General features: G+C 36.3%; 1 protein-coding gene across 4 annotated transcripts in view; it reads left to right on the forward strand.

The window, feature by feature from the left end:
• The first annotated feature begins 409 nt into the window (after positions 1 to 409).
• The window catches only part of TANK (TRAF family member associated NFKB activator), a 104,211-nt gene continuing 85,455 nt past the window's right edge, over positions 410 to 19,165 (forward strand). Inside the window, exon 1 of one of the 4 annotated variants that reach the window (XM_053597175.1) lies at positions 410 to 517. The gene's annotated coding sequence lies outside the window, so the exon portion shown is untranslated. Of the gene's footprint in view, positions 577 to 14,716; positions 14,970 to 19,165 lie in introns of those variants that run through there. The other 3 variants (XM_053597176.1, XM_053597174.1, XM_053597173.1) reach the window with 3 other exon arrangements.

Consider the following 19,165-nt stretch of genomic DNA (forward strand, 5'->3'; position numbering starts at 1 on the left):
CCCCTCTTCTGAGTACCTGAGGCCAGGCTCTGAAATCCAGCATAAGCCTTGCTATCATTAAGCTTCATTCAAACTGACCTCTGTGAGCCATGAACCAAAGACAACTAACTGAAATTTGGTTTTTGCCTGCTGTTTATAAACATGCCACTTAGATCAAAAAGTGAATTCTTAAAGGTTAGAAAGCCATTTATCAAAGAAATTGACTTTTACATTTTTTACATGAAAATATGCTTAATCCAAAAATTTTTGGGTTTTTTGTTAAAATGCCTTAACTATTTAAGTAAAGTAGCTTTGCTTCAAAAGGAAGTCAGAGCTACAGTCACGGGTAGTTTACAGAATATTTTCTGGTAGTCTTTGCTTCATTTCAGTACCTTGCCACGATTGGCTGTTAATAGTTACAAATAAGGAAGTCTTCAAGTCAGGGGATTTCTCAGTGGAAGTTCCCAGTTCAACATAAGGGAGTGCACGGGCAGTTGGGCAGCACTGGTAGAGACTGTGGAAAAAGCTTCCAGATTGTGTAAGTACCTACACCTTAAAGAGGAATAATCTGTGAAAGAGGAGTAACCTGGAGAACAGGTAATCAAAATTTAACAGTTCCTACTGATTCTCCATGTAGCAAGGTGGCTTGGATCTCTTAAACCGAAGTGTTACAGATTGTTCCACTTTTACTTTTGCTATGTGAGTAATTTATGTCACAGTTCAATAATGCCTTTGTATTCGATGTCAGAGTTACAAATTTACCCTTTAAAAAACAAGGTCCCTAGAGAAGACCTAAGAAAATTTTAAAATACTGTGATCCTTTTATTTTCTTTCTATTTTTTAAGATAGAATTTATGTCTTTACTTGAAGTGATCTTTTTAAGTTTACATTTGATATATAAACCTTCTGCAATGGTGATTTTTATAACACAATGCAAGACCAAAAGATATGTGTTCTAAGTTAAGTTGTACATAGTTTATTAGGTTGAAAAGTAAATTAGTACTCTATGTATTCACCTTTCTTGGTTATATTTAAAAAATCCATTCTGGCTTGACCCAGTATGTCTATTCAAACATTAACTCAAGTTTAGTATATTTTTTCATCTCATAAGAAATGTATGATGATGAATATATGTTACACTAAAGTATTAACTTTATAGATAACTCTACATTTCCTGTCTTAAACACTTAAACTTATGCAATTATAACAATCTAATCATTCTGTTACCAACTGGTCTTCTATTTTCATGATCAGAAATAAATATTAAAGATCATATAGTCATTTTCTTTAGTTATTTTCTTAAAATTTTCATAGAAAAGTTGATAGCTCAAAAAGATTACACATCACAAACTATTATTACTATTGTTACATTAATACTGTCATTTATCAAGTGCCTGCTGGAGGAAAATAGTCACAGGATCTTCCAGAATCATATCGCTTCTTTTTCCATGGCTTTCTATTAACTCTGCCCTGCCTTTCTACAATATTAAAACCGTATTTGGGAGATATCTTATCCAAGCTGCAATATAAATGGAGAAAAAAGAAAGACAACTTGGCCACTGTCACAGAGCAGCCAAGTCGTTCCTAGAAGCTAGTTCTCTTTTATCACTTGCCCACTTCCATCTCTTCACTCTTCCAGTATGGGTGGGCACACTCATCTGCCTCCGTGAAGTCAGGTTCAGAGCCAGAGGAGGATGTGGGACTGACTGCATACTTGGTCCAATCTGCCTGAGGTTCCTGCCCAGCTGTTGACTGGGACCTCAGAGCAATGTCCTGTTATTTCTCTTAAACACCTGTAACCATGAGAGAGAGAGCTAATTGCATGATTCAAAATAGATTTAAGTTCTCTTGAAAAAGTTCTGACTAGAATTTCATGAAAAGTGGGCACTAGTCTGAGGGAAATGGTCATCCTTATAGTGAAGAATGTTCCTATCTGTGAACATTTTGTCTTTGATGTATTAAAGCTTCACTACACATAAATGTTCCTTGTTTATTGCAAAATATATCTCAATATATTTGTTTTACCGGGCATGGTGGCTCACTCCTCCCAAGGTGTAATCCACAGCACCTTGGGAGGCCAAGGTGGGTGGGTTGTCTGAGCTCATGAGTTCAAGACCAGCCTGAGCCAGAGCGAGACCTCATCTTTAAAAAACAGGTGGGTGTTGTGGCCGGCATCTGTAGTCCCAGCTACTTGGAGGCTGAGGTAAGAGAATCACTTAAATCCGAGAGTTTGAGGTTGCCGTGAGCTATGATGCCATGGCATTCTACCAAGGGTAGCAATGAGTCTCTGTCTCAAAAAAGAAAAAAAATATTGTTTTGTCTTCTTGTGAGTATAGCAGGGGTGCTATCTTGATAGGGATATTTTTTTCCCACTGTACTTTCTAATTGAACACTCTTGGCATCCTGATTTCTTATTTTTATCTATCATCCAGCCATTTTATTGATGCCTCATTTGTTCTAAACTGTTTTAAGTAATTCACATGTGATGCCTAAATAGAAAAAAATATAATTATATCTCCTCCATTTTTTCTTCTCATGACATTGGCCAGAATTTCTGGAACAGCATCTAAAAACAGAAGAGTGATCAGTCAACCTTGTCTTGTTCCTGATCTCAGTGGGAATTTCCCTAGTGGTTAACATTAAGAATGACGTTGGCTGTTGGTTTGAGATAAATAAATTTATTATAAAAACCAAATAACCACCAAATATCCTAGTTTTAAGAAGGGCGTCTCTAAGAAAAATATTGAAACTTTCTGTTAAACTATATATTCAATGACTTTTTGGTATCATTAGAGACTCTATAAAGTTTTTCTAGTTCAAACTATCTAATGCTTTGCTTTTATACAATGCAGTAACTACATATAAATTCACATTTAAAATACAGTAATTGTATTTTTAAAAAAATTCCAGGTTATCAAAAACCATGTTATTAAAATGATTTTTTGGTAACAAAGGTAAGTTTATGACTATAAGCCAGATTTTGTGATTGTTCTAATTAAAATAATAAGTTGGTTGATCAAAACAAACCAACAAGACCTGCTCACTCACGCCTCTCTATTATTTTGGCTTCACTATTCAGCTTACAACTCAAACAGAAAAGAATGAAAACAATGTGGTATAGCCCAAGGAACTCTATCCGGGCAGAGCAACCAGATACTCAAACAAAGCAGCTGTTTTTAGGCTTTGTGTAAAAAGCTTTCTTCTCATTTTGACGCAGACTACAAGTCAGTTACAACCTTTTAAAGATTTTTTTCTATTTTCCTTCCTGGACTTTTCTACCTAACCAACTTGATTAGTCTTATATGAAATTTATAGTAAGCAAATGTATGCTAAGAAAGAAATATTTGTGACTTACTGAGAATGTCTACGTTCATCTTCATAAGTGAAATTAGAAAGTATCTTTAGTTTTCTGGAACCTAGCATGAATAGTTTTTAGTATTGAAGTAAATGATAAAAATAACAAACTTTTCAACGTTCTAAAAATCTTTAGTGGCAGTTATCTCTTCCTTGAATTGTTAAAAGAAAAAATCCATAATGCTGTTTGGTCTTGGCACCTTCTTCTGAAAGTAATTTCTTAAAAGCTTTACCAATGTCTTCTATTGGCATTGATCTATTCAGGGGGGTTTGCAATAGTTTTTCATGTACTTTAAGTTAATTTGTTTTTGCTTAAAAATGATTATTTTTATCAAATTTTTCAAATGTATTGGCATACATGGTATCTTCCTGTACTTTTAAAAGTCATCTCTATAACGATGTGGTTAACTCTTTTTCATTACTCATTTTGTCCATTTATGTTTTCTCCCTCTTTTTTTGCTGATTGGGTATGTCACGATATTAATTTCTTATAAGCATCCCTTTTATAGCTAGCTCTTTATTTTTGTTTTCTTTCCTGGGTTTCTTTTGGTTGTTGTTGTTTTGAGTTTTTTTGTTTTTTTTCTTTTAATTCAGAATCTTACTTTGTCACCCTGGGTAGAGCGCTATGGCATCATCATAGCTCACAGCAACCTCAAACTCTTGGGTTCAAGCGATCCTCCTGCATTGGCCTCCTGAGTGGATGGGACTATAGGCGTGCACCACCATACCCAGCTAATTTTTCTATTTTTATTTTTTTTATTTTATTTTTTTTTTTTGTAGAGACAGAGTCTCACTTTATGGCCCTCATAGAGTGCCGTGGCCTCACACAGCTCACAGCAACCTCCAACTCCTGGGCTTAAGCGATTCTCTTGCCTCAGCCTCCCGAGAAGCTGGGACTATAGGCGCCCGCCACAACGCCCGGCTATTTTTTGGTTGCAGTTCAGCCGGGGCCGGGTTTGAACCCGCCACCCTCGGTATATGGGGCCGGCGCCTTACGACTGAGCCACAGGCACCGCCCATTTTTCTATTTTTAGTAGAGATGGGGCCTCACTCTTGCTCAGGCTGGTCTTGAACTACTGAACTCAAACAATCCAACCATTCTGGCTTCCCACAGGGCTATGATTAATAACTAGCTTTTTAAAAAATAGTTTTGCTTTTATCTTTATTAATATTTTTAATGCCTTTTAAAGACTATTTTACCTGTCTCATTCTGTGAGTTGAATACTTAGTTCATTTATTTTTATTCTTTTTTATTTTACAATGAAAATAGTTATGGCTAGAATTTTTTGTTGTTGTTTTTTAGAGACAGAGTCTCAAGCTGTTGCCCTGGGTAGAGTGTCACAGCATCAAGCTCCAATTCTTGGGCTCAAGGGATCCTCTTGCCTCAATTTTTCTATTTTTAGTAGAAATGAAGGTCTCGCTTTTCCTCAAGCTGGTCTTGAACTCAAAAGCTCAAGCTATCCACCCACCTCGGCCTCCCAGAGTGCTAGGATTACAGGTGTGAGCACCATGCCTGGTCTAAGTTATTTTAAAGTGAATGATTCATGGCATTTAGTATACTGTCAACCACCACCTCTGTTAGTTGTAAAACATTTTTGTCTTCTCAAAAGGAAACCCTGTACTAGTAAGCAGCTACTCTGCATTTCCTGCTCTCCTCAGCTCCTGGCAACCACCAATCTGCACTCTGTCTATGTGGAAATACGTATGTTGGATATTTCATATAAGTGAAATCATATAGTATGTGACTTTTGGAAATGGCTTCTCTCACTCAGCATAATATTTTTGAGGTTCATCCATGTTGTAGCACGTGTCAGTATTTCATTCCTTTTTATGGCTAAATAATATTCCTTGATTCATTTATACCACAATTTGTTTACTCATTCATCTATCAATGTATAGAGCATCTGGGTTTTTTTCACTTTTTGGCTATGGTAATAGTGCTGCTATTTACATGTGTTTGAGTATCTATTTTCAATTCTAGCAGTGGACTTGTGGAATCATATGATAATTTTATGTTTAACATTTTAAGGAACCACTAAATTGTTTTCCACAATGGCTGAACCATTTTACGTTACCACCAGCAAAGTACAATATTTCCAATTTCCTCACAGCTTCATCAACACTTGTTATTTTCCATCTTTTTTATAGTCATCCTAGTAAATGTGAAGTGATAGTACCTCATTGTATTCTTGATTTGCATTTCCCTACAGACAAATGATGTTAAACATTTTATCTTGTGCTTGTTGACCATTTGTATATCCTTTTTAGATAAATATCTTCTCAAGTCCATTATTCATGTTTTAATTGTGTTTTTTGTCTTTTTCATGTTGAGTTGTAAGAGTTTTTTTTAATATATTCTGGATATTAGACCCTTATCACATTTATAATTTGCAAATATCCTCTTCTGTAGGTTGTCTTTTTAGTTTCTTGATATCTTTTTTGAATTTTTTTTTTTAAGAATAGTTCTTCTTTAATTTTTATAAAGTCAAACTTCTTCTTTTTTTTCTTGCTTATAATTTGGTGTCATATTTTAAAATCCATTGCCAAATCCAAGGCCATAATAATTTGTCCCAATTTTTTTGTCTTATATTTAGGTAATTGATCTATTTGGAATTATTTTTTGTATATGGTGTGAGATGGAGGATGGTCCAACTTCATTTTTCTGTATGTGGTTATCACTTTTTCCAGAATCATTTGTTGAAAGGAGTATTCTATCTCCATTGAATGGTCTTGGAACACTTGTAAGGGTTTATTCTCAATTCTATTCCTTTGGTCAATATATGTGTCTTTATGGCAGTATCACACTGTTTTGATTACTGTACTTAATAGTAAGTTTTGAAATTGGGAAGTGTGAGTCTTTCAACTTTGTTTTTCCTTTTCAATACTCTTTTGGTTAAACTTGCAATTACATATAAATTTGAGGGTCAGCTTTTACATTTCTGGGGGGGAAAACTATTGGAATTTTGATAAGGATTGCATTAAATCTGTAGATCAATTTGTGAAGTATTGCCATCTTAATAGTATTAAGTATCCAATCCATGAACACAAGATGTCCTTCTACTTAGGTCTTCTGTAATTTTTTTCAGTAATGTTTTATAGTTTTCAGTGTACAGAATATTGGCTTTGAGTGTTCATTTCTTATGGGGTTCTTTTGGTTTTGGTATCAAGGAAATAATGTTCTGACATAGAATGACTTAGGAAGTGGTCTCTCCTCCTCTGTTCCCTCCCCCTCCCCCGTCCCTTTATAAAGTTTGAGAAGGATTTGGCATTAATTCTTCTTTAATTGAGTGGCAAAATTCACCAGTGGAGACATCTGGTTCTGGACTTTTCTTTATTGGAAGATTTTAATTATTAATCCAATATCTTTATTTGTTGTAGATCTGTTCACATTTTCTATTTTTTCTTGAGTCAGATTTAGTGGTGTATATGTTTTTAGGATTTTGTACTTTTTATCTAATATATTTAACTAGTTGATATGCAACCATTCCATAGTAGTCTCATAATACTTTTTATTTCAATCTTTTTGGTGATAATGTCCTCACTTTCATTTTTTATTTTAATTATTTCTACCTTTTCTCTCTTTTTCTTACCAGTTTAGCAAAAGTTTTGTCAATTTTCTTGATCTTAGGCCAGGTGTGGTAGCTCATACCTATAATCCCAGCACTCTGAGAGGATAAGGCAGAAGGATTGCTTGAGCTTGGGAGTTCAACATCAGCATAAACGAGAGTGAGACCCCCATCTCTGCTAAAAACAGAAAAATTACACAGGCTTGGGAGAACATCCCTGTAGTTACAGCTCTGTGGTAGGCTGAGGCAAGAGGATCCCTACAGCACAGAAGTTTAATGTTGCAGTAAGCTATGATTATGCTACAGCACACTACCCAGAGAAACAGAGTTAAACCCTGTCTCAAAAAAAAAAAAATTATTGATCTTTTCCAAGAACCAACTTTTGGTTTCATTGGGTCTCTTTGTCGTTTTTCTATTTGCTATTTTATCTCTGCTGTAATCGTTATTAGTTCCTTCCTCTGCTAGCTTTGGATTTAGCTTGCTCTTATTTTTCCAGTTCCTTGAGGTTTAGAGTTAATTTATTATTAAAGTCAGATCTTCTTTTTCGATGTGAATATTTTCTTCTATTAATTTCCTTCTGAGCACTTTTTTCGCTGCATCCTGTAAGTTTTGGTATGTTGCAATTTTGTTTTCATTAATCTCTAAGAAAATCTAATTTCCCTTCCTATACCTTGTATGATTCCAATCTTTTTAAATATATTGAAACTTCTTGTGATACATTTGAGAAAGATTCATGTCCACTTGAGAAGAATGTATAATTCTGCTTTTATTGGGTTAAGTGCTATATGTCTGTTATTAAAAATGGTACAATGAAGTTATTTCTTCAAATTTTTTTTCCCTTTTTCTAATTTCTCCTTTGAGACTCCCACAATGCAGGGTGGTGCCTGTGGCTCAAAGGAGTAGGGCGCCAGCCCCATATCCTGAAGGTGGCAGGTTCAAACCCAGCCCTGGACAAAACCTGCAAAAAAATAAAAAAGACTCCCACAATGCATAGTTGGTAGGTAAGGTTGATGGTACCCACAGATGCCATAAATTCTTTTCATTTTTCTTCATCCTTTTTTTCTTTCTATTCCAACTGGATAATTTCATTTGTCATATCATTATATTCTCTGACTTTTTCTTCTAGCTCAAATTTGCTGTTGAATCCCTTTAATAAATTTTATGTTTGTTATTATACTATCTAGCTTCAGAATTTCTACGTGATTCTTTTTTTAATGATTTTATCTTTTTATTGACATTCTTGTTTTGTTTATACACTATTTTCCTAGTTTTCCTTAGTTCTTTCTTCATGGTTTTCTTTAACTGCTTTGGCATGTTTAAGACAATTGAAAGTCTTTCTAGTAAGTCCAATATCTGCACCTTCTCAGATTACATTTTAAAAGACATTTTAAGGGATAATTATAACTACTTGTTTAAATTAAAAATCAACTGTATGTATAATCACCTGCTAAGTTATAGAAATTGTCTATATTAGCCAATATTTACAGAATTCCTCCTGTAGACCAAGCTCTGTTCATTTATTATTTCATTGTACAAATACACACAAATTTTGAGGCAATGTTATTATTACCTGCATTTGACAGATAAAGCAACTGAGACATAGGGTTAATTAAATCATCTGGTTAGTAAATGGTAATACCAACATACGAATGAGGCAATTTTTATACAGAACTCTCACTTGTAACTAGCATGCTTTTGCTTCTCTCAGCTTCAGTTTGCCTTTGCAGGGGCAATGACCATTTAAATTTCTGCCTCATGGGTGTCAGTTTCTTTAATACCAATTAAATAACCATCCTAACCTAAAAAATATCCAAATATATATCTAGTAATTTCAAATGTGATACATGTCATAAAGAGGAAAAGACAGGGTGAAATAGGAGCTCACAGTCCTTACTTGGAAATCAAGTATAGCCTTGTTTAGAATTAAAAGCTTCCCTGATTCTTCTACCTTTCAGCACAGGCCTCAACAAACCAGTTAAAATATGAGGAAACATGTTCTAGGCCCAGGAAACCACATTAGCAAACAGCTGAAAAGGACAGAAGTGATATTGAAAGAAACCCCAAAACCAGGAGAGGTAGGACATTAAGTCTGGAGAGGTGAGAAAAGGCCTCATTCCACGCTCAGAGTTTGGATTTTATCCTGAAAGTAGTGGGAAGACATTGAATTACTTTAGGCGAAAAAGAAACATAATAACATTTACAACATGGTAAGAGAAAGTGAAGAGAACAGTTAGGAGTTTAGCATGGTGATTATAAATTGATGATGGCTTGAATAAAGGATGGCAACAGAGACAGAAATAGCAATAAGGACAGAATGTGACAATGGGGACACAGTATATACATGCAAGAAATATTGTAGATGAATACTCACGGTATTTACCTGATTGGATGACAGATAAAGGTTGAGAATTAAAAGTTTTAGATCTTTGTCATATGGGCAGTGTTTTCCTTTCTTTCTTCCTCTATTAATATACAAAATAAACATCCAATTCTTAATTCTATTTATTCAAAATAAATCATGTAGTTATTTATCTTCACTTTTTAAAAAACCTAAAGTAATAAATTTTCAATTGTCACAGTTAAAATGAAATTCTACCCTTTTCTTATTTCCATATATAGATCACAAAATGAGTAAATTAGCAGAACACATTTACTTCCTGCCACCTCTCTCACCCTCTTCAGTTTTTCTTGCATAATCAGGAAGTTCAGACCACATTATTTTATTAAATTATTTATTAAATAACCATTTACATCTTATGTCTCAGAAATTACTTTAAATTTTCCCATTGTTTGTATTTACAACATTTTTACTTAATCCAATATTTAAATTATTTTAAATATTTTCTAATATTTATTTTATATCAGAATTTCCCCTTTCTTGGGTTTTTTTTATTTTGATTTCTTTTTGACTTACTGGAGTATATCTTCAATTGTTCCAAGAAATGGGTGGTATGATTTCAGAACCTTTGGGTCAAAAAATGTCTTTGTTTTCCTTCTCTGTAGAATGATAACTTGGATAGGCATGAACTTTTTAGGTCAAATCCTTCTCGGGCAACTATAAATGTTATTCTATCCAGCTTTTGAGGTTTAGTGTTGAAGAAAAGTATAACAACTAGATTTTCCTTCCTTCACAAGTAATTTATTTTTTTTCCATCTGGATTCTTATTGGACTTTTCCCATACTTTATGTACCATAAGACTTCCTTCGCTCTCTGAAGCTTGACCTACGGCCTCTCCAATGTGCTTTCAAAACATCGTGTTGTAACATTGTAATATAACATTGTGTAGTAATTGCCTGCTTTTGTATATATGTCACCCACTGTAGAAACTAAGTTCTTTTAAGGTGTGTCTTGGTCAACTTTCCATCCCTAACTTTTAGAACATACTAAGCATTCATAATATATTTGCTGAATAAGTGAATGAATTGATACAGCATTTAAAATTGACATTTTTATCAAGATAGATCAAAGTGTTTGGACTCTTCTCATTAATATATTTTAAAACTCATTGAGTACTTTTCATCTGTAATGAAGTAGTACATTGGATCAAAGTATTACTTCAGATGTCTTCTGATATATCTTTGGTTGCTATTTCTGTTCTATTTATCCCAATCTCTTGAATAGTTGCTACTATTTCATTTAATAATTGTCACCTATTTGTTCTTTTCATTCACATTTTGAGACATTTTTAGGCTTTTACTCTAACCATTGATCTAATATTCTGCAATATTGAGTCCATCCTTGTTTATGTCTAAACAGTATCTAATTTTTGCCATTGCATGTTCTGTGGCCTTACACCCTCAACTTATCCAACTTTGTTTTTATTTCTCCTTGTCTCTAAGTCCCTCCTTATGTTAGTCTAATAGTATGTCTTACGCTTCATCTCTTTTTGGACAGAAAATAAAAAGCAAATTATTTCCATTTACTTCCGCTTCTGGTAAACCATTTTTCCAAAGTGTTGGCTCTTTTTGTATTTTGAGGGTTCTCCTTTATGCAGCATAGTCTTTTCAAAGGGCTCCTTTCTCTTTTATTTACTCATTCTAAGTCTTATTCCATTCTTACTGATTGAATGTGTGGACATCACTTGGTTTATCTCATCATCTGTCTGATTGCTAATAGTTCCTCAGCATAGATCTTGAGCTGGGAGACAAATAGGTATAGACAGTTCACAGCTAACTTTTTACCTTGCAGCTGACATTTATCAGTTGGGCTGAGGTAAGATCCCATACCTTTAGTATTTATTTTACTGTGAAGAAGAGAGTTCTTGGTTAATAAAAAAAAATTTATATTTTCCTTGATAAGAACCATGTATGAAAATTAAACCCCCCGAGAGAGTCAAATACCCAGTTCTGTCTGCCCAGCTTCTTTCATTGTTTGCTTCACAGAGCACCACCTCTAGCCACTCTCATCAGGGTATTGTTGAGAGAGGTACTAATGGAGGACATTGGGTAAAAGAGGTATAAAATACTATTGATAAGTCACACATAGTAGTGGAGTTGCTGTTCAATTCACTAGTACTTGTCATGAGGCAGCCAGCTTCCTTACTATCCTTTAGGCTAGCTGGTTTCCTTGCCTTCAAACAAAAAAGCACATGCCCATTTCAGCTCCACAGTTCTTGCAATAAGTGCAAATCTTACCAAATTCTGTACTAAGGTGCTTGTCAACAGGGTTGCAGCTACCTTTGTGAATTAGAAAAAGCACCCCTCTGGGGAGACTCAGGCTGAAGGGGGCAAGCTTGGCAAGTAAGTACAGCCCACTCAACCACATACAGTGGCCCCAGTTGTCAGTCCTGATGCTATTATAACTTCTCATACTTTTCTAATTTTTTACAGTCATTTTAGAGAGTCCAAGACCTGAACAGCTATTCCAGATGTCATCTTAAATCAGAAGTCAGCCAGTTCTATTAATAGTGATGTTTCTCATCAAAGATTTGATTAAGATTATACCTGACATTCCAAGTTGTAGTAAGTAGGTTTCCTTGTCCTTAGATTTATAGTAAGAACTCTCAATAAAATATTAAGCAGTTTTAAGAATAGCTTCCAAAATATTTTTAATGAGCTTGTAGTTTCTGCTTTCATCCCTCCTCCCAATGCTACTACATCACTGCATGCTGACTTTAGGTATGGAGTAATAGGAGTGAAGAAAAATAGAAATAAAATTATGTCATTCCTTCAAAAGAAGTCTTCCTCAAATAAATGTGTCAACTCAATTCCTAACTTTCATAACATAATCTGTATAAGTGGCCAGGCACAGTGGCTCACGCCTATAATCACTCTCACTTTGGGAAGCTGAGGCGGGAAAATCCCCTGAGCTCAGGAGTTTGAGACCAGCCTGAACAAGAGCAAGAACCCTGTCTCTAAAATAGAAAAGTTAACCAGGCTTTGTGGTGGGCACTTGTAGTTCTAGCTACTTGAGAGGCTGAGGCAGGAGGATCACTTCAACCCAGGAGTCTAAGAGGGCTATCATCATCTGTATGTGAACTCTAAAAAATTCATCATCATTATAGGAAGAAGAAAATGTTCAATAATATTACAGCATAAAATTCATCCATCTAAAACAATTCTACCAGGGGCTGGGTGTGGTGGCTCATGCCTGTAATCCTAGCACTTTTGGAGGCTGAAGTAGGTGGATTGCTTGAGCTCTGGAGTTGGGAGAGTAGCCTGAGCAAGAGTGAGACCCTGTCTCTAAACAACATCTGGGTATTGTGGCAGGTGCCTGTAGTCCCAGCTACTTGGGAGGCTGAGGCTAGAGGATCGCTTGAGTCCAAGCATTTGAGGTTGCTGTGAGCTATGATGCCATAGCACTCTACCAAGGTTGACAAAGTGAGACCTGTCTCAAGTAAGTAAATAAATAAATAAAATAATTCTACCAGTATTAATGCATATTTCACACACAGGGGAACTATGTAGCTGCTTCTCTTCATAACTACAACATTATAAGTAGTAGAAAGAGAGAAATATATATATGTATATTTTACAAATGTATATATCTAGTTTTTTTCTTTACTTATTCAAAGTTTTTAGCACCTCCATATTTCCAAATGCCTATGCATTCACCTCTAGTGTTAGTAAATTCTACTATTTCAATCAGAAATCTTCTAAGCAGCTCTTTCAGTTTGTTCAAGCAGCGCTGAATAAGCTGGATTTCATCAAAATTAAAAATTTCTGCTTTGCAAAAGACCCTATCAAGAGAATAAAATAACAAGCCACAAACTGGAAGGAAATATTTAGAAAAGACATATCTGGTAAAGGATTGTTGTATGAAATATACAAAGAGCTCTTAAAACTCAACAATAAAAAAAAAAACCTGATTAAAAAACAGGACAAAGACCTTTGTAGATACCTCCCCCAAAAGCTAAAGATGACCAACAGGCATATGAAAAGATACTCCACATCATATGTCATCAGGGAAATGCAAATTAAAATAACAGTGAGATACCACTACATACCTATTAGAATGATCAAAATCCAGAAGGCTGACAACATTAAATGTTGGCAAGGATTTGGAACAACAAAAGCTCTCATTCATTGCTAGTGGGGACACAAAATGGCACAGCCACATTGGAAAAGAATTTGGTGGTTTCTTACAAAGCTGAACATACTTTTACATAGGATCCAGCAATCATACTCCTTGCTATGCCTTTACCCGAAGGAGCTGAAAATCTTTGACCATGCCAAAAAAACAAACAAACAAACAACAACAAAAAAAACCCTGTACATGAATTTTATAGCAGCTTTTTTCATCACCGCTTAGGAGAGGAATATTGATCTGAGGGAGGCTCTGCATGGGTGGGAGCAGAGAGTATACAGAGAATCTCTATACATTCTCCTTTTAATTTTGCTGTAAACCTAAAACTGCTCTAAAAACCCCAAGTGTTTAAAAAAAAAATTAAGCAATGTTGTATTGTCATGTTTAATTCAATTATTATAAGAAAACTATTTAATTGGTCAAAATATTATATATGAGAAGACTGTGAAAAAATTTTAAACTATATTTTGGTGTTGACTTCTAAAAGTAAGCCTAATATTCAAGAAATTAGGTAGAGGTTGAATGCTCTGTAATTTGGCAAGTTTAAATCTTTGGACTTACTGACCTAAAAGAAGATGTATAAACACCCATGATTCAGAAGAACAGGGAGAAATTGAGGCAGCAGATCCTCTTGCTCTCACAGGAAAAGATAATTTTCTTGTAGCATCTGACTGAAATGTATGGAGAACATTCAAGCATGGCTAGCAAATGGAAATAGAAAAAATGAGGACGTCTTAATTCATGGGAAATTTTTTAAATGAAGTTCTACTTCATTTATCATTTAACTTCAGCAAGTACATTTAGTGAAATGCACTACTAGTTGGGGAAAAACTGAATGGGTGTTCTCAGAATGTGGACTTTAACCATTTGATCGTATTCACGTGAGGACATGTTGAAAATACAGGTTCCTGGGCTTCAGGCCAGTTGCTCTGAAGTGGAATCTCTAGGGATTGGTTGGTGAAATTACAGGTTAACAAACTTCTCAGGGGTTTTTTGTGTATTCCAATTTATATATAGGGTAATTTTTTTGTTATTTATTTACTGGTCATTTATAGTTTGGCAAAAAAACCTAGCTAACGTCTTCAACGCCTTGAAACTAAACTTCGGATTCCCTTAGGCGGCTGACGTTTTCGAGGCAGGTTGTTGCTGAGCGAGGCAGGAGGGGCGGACCTGGGGCGGGTCCGAGGTAGGGCGGGGAGGAGCGAGGGTGGGAGGGGCGAGGCAAGTTGAGGCGGGACCGAGGTAGTGCGAGACCGAAGTAGGGCGGGGCAGGAAGGGCCCCGGCCTGGCCTTGCCGGGTGGAGTGTGTGAAGAGTTAATGGTTCCGCGCGCAGGCGCTGCCCTCTGAACTGGAAAGAAAACAACTTCCGGGTTGAGTCAGTCGGCCGGGTGCCGGGGACCTGACGCTTGCCAGACTGTAGCAGATCCCTGAACTGTGAGTAAGAAACTTCGTGAGTGAGTGTGTCCGAATTTCCAGCGACGGAAAACTCGTGTGTGTGAGCGAGGGGGACGCGCTGGCAGTATGGGCGCCGCAGGAAAAGAAGGCGAGTAGCAGGGGAGACAACTAGTTCGCAGACTACGGAAGGATTTTGTGGGAGAGGAACTACGAAGTCTCGTAACAGAGTAGACTTAGAAGGGGCTTTCCCGGCCCGTGTGTCGAAACAGCAAACAGCCTCTGCCCTGACACTGCCGGGGAGGAACCTGGCCAATCTCAGCGTCGGCGGTTCTGGGTGACTTGACGCCTTTGCCTGAGAAATGGGGTGGCAGGGCCTGCGACGTTGGGGTGAGGACCACTTCAAGAGTGTCCTTGACTTTCCTGCGGGAGAGGGGCTGGCTTCCAGAATCAAGTAGTATCGTAGTTACTCTTTGGAAAACTTAATAGGTTCTTTTTGTTGTTTTTCCCAAGGTGGTTGCACAATTCCGCTCTTTGCTTTTCTGTGTAGGGTGTCATCACAGCCTGGTCAGTGTGAAGTTTTGTAACTTCCCGGAGGGTCACGGAGAGAATGGGTAGCCAAGGCGGGAAAGACAGGCAAACCTCGCTCACAGTGGACACCCAGGCTTTAGAGTCTCCTTCCTGGTGTAAACTGACTTGCTTGTCTTACCGGCATAAAAGGCTGTGCTTGTCGAGAAATAGCAAGAAGGGGGAAGAGATAATGAAAGAGAACTTACGCTGTCTTACTGTTATGCTGCAACAAGCCAAAATAAAGCAGTCTTGCTATATAAAGCATCATTTATCTCATAGGAGATACTTTTGACTGATTTTCATGAGGGAGGAATGGTAGTAAAGGAAGTTAAGTGACTTGAACGAAAATAAAATGATCCCGCCCCACAACTGGAGTACATACACAAGAGGTACCAGGGAAGCACGTAGTGTATTTGAGTGGGACCCTCAAATGATAGAACCGTGTATAAAACCAAAAGTAAAGCCCCTCAGTCTCCTCTCCAGCAATATATAATCCAAGACCTTACACATCTCTCCTGTGTGTGCGTGCACAATCATGTTATTTCTCTTTCTTATGGAAGTGAGATTATCTATATATACTGTTCTATGATCTGTTTCAGATTAAAACTATACGGTGGAAATCTTGCCATGAGTAGCATTATTCTATTCTAATGTCAGTGTATTATTCATTTGTGAAGTATCATAACATAGTTAACCACCGATTAATGTGTCCTCTCCATGTCCTCTGATATTCTTCAGAATTATCGTTTTCTCATTAGCTATATTAATCTTTTGGGAAATATATGATATTTTCAAGAACTATCAGTGTTTTAGTGTAAAATGCCAGGTTTTCTGTTTCCTTTAAGAAGGCGTTTCTCATTCAAAATTTTTTAAAATCTTCCCCTATCATCCGTTAATTCTTTTCGCATGATTTATTCATTAAAACATCTGAAATTATTTATGTACATTTTATAAAATAGAGATTTAATTTTTTTCTTTTTCTTATGAATGAGTAGCTATTTTTCTAGTAATCGTTTGTTGAAATTGGTTCTTTCCCAACTGACTGGGAATACCTTCTTAATATAGTAAATTCCCATGTGTACATGTGTTTTTTGTTTTTTTTTTTTTAGACTCATCTGTCACCTGATCCATTTGCCTCTCCCTTAACAAATATCAATCTGCTTTGATTGTGGCATTTTTTAGTAATTCAAAGGGCAAGTCCGTGTTCGTTTTTTCTTTTCAAAATTTTCTTGAATATTATTGCATTCTCTTTCAGACAAAATTGAAAATAAATTGTTCTTTTCCATTAAAATAATTCTTTTGATTTTGACCATTTTATTTTCTAATATATATTTTGTGATTGGTATGTAGATGAGTGTTTATATTAACTTATATGGCCAATTTTCTAAATTTATAATTTAATACATTGTTTCTCTTAGAAAACAATTGTCTAAGTGTAATAGTTATATCTCTTTCTTTATACTTTCCTTTCTTTAATGAATTGGTAGCTTCTACAGAGCAGTAATAAATAATAACATTTTGGTCATCTTTATGTTTCTTAGTTTGGAGATTTTTTACTATGTCATCATTATATATGAAGTTTACTATTGATTTCTAATAAATTCTGTTTATCAAGGACATTTCCTTTAATATTTTTACCTTATTTTTACAGGATTTGTATAAGAAACAGTATTTGGATTGTGTACAGAATCATTTTTATGATTGGGGAATGCAAGTGTCTATTTGCATTGGCTCACACTTTGAGAACAATTAAATAATAAATGTTGCATGTTCATTTGGTATATATATTTCTTGTGTTGAGATAGTGTCCTTGCATTGCCTGTTTCTGTTTTGGAGACAGGCTCTTGCAGTGTTGCCTAGACTGGACTGCAGAGGTTCAGTAATAGTTCATTGCAACCTCAAACTCCTGGGCTCAAATGATCACCCTGCTTCAGCTCAGCCTTCTGAGTAGGTGGGGCTATAGATGCACATCATTATACCAACTTTTTTTTTTTAGGAGGTGGGGAAAGACAGTGTTTTCTCGCTGTGTTACCTAGGCTGGTCTTGAATTCTTGGCCTCAAGCCATCCTCCTACCTTGGTCTGCCAAACTGTTGGGAGTACAGGTGTGAGACACTGTGCCCAGCTTCATCTTTCTATTACTTCTTTACTGAATGTCTTTTGTTGTTGTTGTTGTTTTTCCTATGGTTTTCCCTCTTTATTCTGTTATCAGGAGAAATTACATTGTTTGATATTTAATTTTTTTTTGAGACAGAGTCTCAAGCTCTCACCCTGGGTAGAGTGTCCTGGTGTCATAGCTCACAGCAACCTCCAACTCTTGGGCTCAGGTGATCCTCTTGCCTCAGTTTTTCTATTTTAAGTAGAGACAGGGGTCTCTCTTTTTGCTCGGGCTGGTCTCGAACTTGTGAGCTCAAGCAATCCACCTGCTTTGGCCTCCCAGAGTGCTAGGATGATACTTACATTTTTTAAACCCGTAACATAAAATTTACTCTCTTGGCCATTTTTTTGTTTGTTTGTTTGTTTGTTTATTGTTGGGGATTCATTGAGGGTACAATAAGCCAGGTTACACTGATTGCAATTGTTAGGTAAAGTCCCTCTTGCAATCATGTCTTGTCTCTTGGCCATTTTTAAATATACAGCTCAGTAGCACTATGTATATTCATGTTGTTGTGCAACAGAGCTCCAGAACTTTTACATTTTGCAAAACTGAAATTCTGTACCCTCCAAAGTACAGCTGTCCTTTCTTCTTTGACCCCTCGTTCACTGTAACCAGCATTGTATTTTCTGTGTCTATGAATCTGACTAGTTTAAAAACCTAATCTGAGGGCGGCGCCTGTGGCTCAGTCGGTAAGGTGCCGGCCCCATATACCGAGGGTGGCGGGTTCAAGCCCGGCCCCGGCCAAACTGCAACCAAAAAATAGCCGGGCGTTGTGGCGGGAACCTGTAGTCCCAGCTGCTCGAGAGGCTGAGGCAAGAGAATCGCTTAAGCCCAGGAGTTGGAGGTTGCTGTGAGCTGTGTGAGGCCACGGCACTCTACCGAGGGCCGTAAAGTGAGACTCTGTCTCTACAAAAAAAAAAAAAACCTAATCTGAGCATAATCACACAGTTTTTGTCTTTTTGTGACTGTTTCATGTCACTTATCCCCATGTCTTCAAGTTATCCATGAGAAGCATGCAATAGGATTTCCTTTCTTTTTAAGCCTAAATAACTCCACTGTATGTATACATCATATTTTCTTAATTCATTCAATGATTGATGGACATATGGGTTATTGTCATTTGGATATTGTTAATAATGCAGCTATCAACATGAATATGTAAGTATCTTTTCAAGATTGCTTTCAATTCTTTTAGCTATATACCTAAACTGATATTGCTGGATCTTATCATAATTCTATTGTTAATTTTTTGAGAAACTGCCATACTCTTTCCATAGTGCTTGTATCACTTTCCAATTCTACTGATAGTGCTCAGGGATTCCAATTTCTCCCCATCCTCAGTTGATATCTTTTGTTTTTTGATAGTAGCCTTCCTAACGCATATGAGATAATGGGGCATGGTGTTTTCATTTGCATTTCTTTGATGAATAGTGATGGTGAGCATCTTTTCATATGCTTCTTGGTCATTTATATACCCTCTGTAGAAATGTCTATTCTAGTCCTTTGCCCATTTTTTTTTTTTTTTTTTTTAGACACAGTCTCATTTTATCGTCCTCAGTAGAGTGCTATGGCATCACAGCTCACAGCAACATCCAACCCCGGTCTTAGGCAATTCTCTTGC

This window comes from Nycticebus coucang, chromosome 7 (assembly GCF_027406575.1).
Source record: "Nycticebus coucang isolate mNycCou1 chromosome 7, mNycCou1.pri, whole genome shotgun sequence".
Lineage (NCBI taxonomy): Eukaryota > Metazoa > Chordata > Mammalia > Primates > Lorisidae > Nycticebus > Nycticebus coucang.